Genomic DNA, 1,471 nt, shown 5'->3' on the forward strand with positions numbered 1-1,471 from the left:
CAATAACCGCTACTTGTCGTACAGTGGTCGTAGCCGGCAAAAGTTCGTTCACCGATGTTTTCGGGAAGTGGGTAGATAGCTGCGCATTGAAGGCGGGAGCTGATAAATTCGTGCGCAAATGCAGCACTGTCAGTAGACTGTCAAATGGGGTTATTGGGAAGGGAGCTATGCATTGAAGGCAATAGCTTGAATGCATGGGCGTCATTTAGGACGCCACTAGGACATGTCTGAACGTTGGTCGAGGATTAAAAAAAAGCCTCATCGTAGCTATTTTGGTTCCGAGGTACTATTTCACGTGTGTCCGGAAAAGGAAGTTCATGAATGGCAAGCCGATATCTTTCCGCAGTATGTGTACGAACCAGTCAATTCAAGTAAACGAAAGTTAGGAACAGAATCTTTAATTACTTTGAGAAACACGATAATGGCATATCAAGGCCGCAATCTTTGCTTTTTCGATACCTGAAAACTTACCTAATACGATTATTAGCAATAATCTAGTCCCCTAGACGTCAGAAATCGGCTAGAGCCCAGTAAAATTGCGAAGTAAACGTGGACCATCTTTCAATCTCTACTGAAAATGAAAAAGAAATACTTGGTGGCTATCATACCTAATTCAGTAAATTTACCCCTATCTACTGCTTTAATTTAGCATATCTGTTAATTAGTCTAGGTGCTCCCATTAATGTTCTGGCCGCTTTGCACAAGCAATAGCATTTGGTGAGCTCCGACGTCCGTAGGAAAAAAATTCGGGAAAAAATTCTATTGGCATCTTTTAGTTAGCGAGTAGGTGAAGCAGAGTAGTCCCGGAAATTCCCGCCGATTTTCGTCATCACAGGCACGTGACCGTTGGGCTCTTCTCAGCTGATTAGATTTGTATGGTGATCGAGAAATCAAGTTGAATGAAAAGTAATGAGTCTTCATCGAAGGTTTTGGGAGATTTATGCGATTATTTTTCTCTCGAAATTTTGTTCCACGTTAGTGTAAATAATAAGCTCATCATATCCGGAAACAGGTTAATGAATGAATGTGCGATGTGTCAAGCGTGTACCTAGTCCTGGAGTTAGTCATCAAGATAACGATTGGAGGAAAACAGCATAGGAAACCTGCTTCAGAAGAATAGAAGTTAAGGAAGGTGACTGCATCACTGCTTAATTGTCGTTATCCCCTGTGGATAAGCTCGATAACCAACGGGAGGTAGTGGCGCTTCAGATGGCACAGGGTCAAAGGCTGTCTGTAGGCCAAAAAGTCTATAACTTGGCCAAATTATGTTCCCGATAAGCTGATTTATGTAAGGTAGCGCCGAAATACAGAAAAAACAATGGCTTTTATGTTATTTACTGAAATGTGTGGAGCGCACCGACGGCAGAAGGTATTCCAGAGGGAACAACTCATATCAAATATTCGTGAAGTGTGGAACTCTGCATTTAATCTATACGCTACATAATGTTTTAAAAGTGAATAGTGTTGTGGA

This window comes from Opisthorchis viverrini (assembly GCF_000715545.1).
Source record: "Opisthorchis viverrini unplaced genomic scaffold opera_v5_109, whole genome shotgun sequence".
NCBI classification, from domain to species: domain Eukaryota; kingdom Metazoa; phylum Platyhelminthes; class Trematoda; order Opisthorchiida; family Opisthorchiidae; genus Opisthorchis; species Opisthorchis viverrini.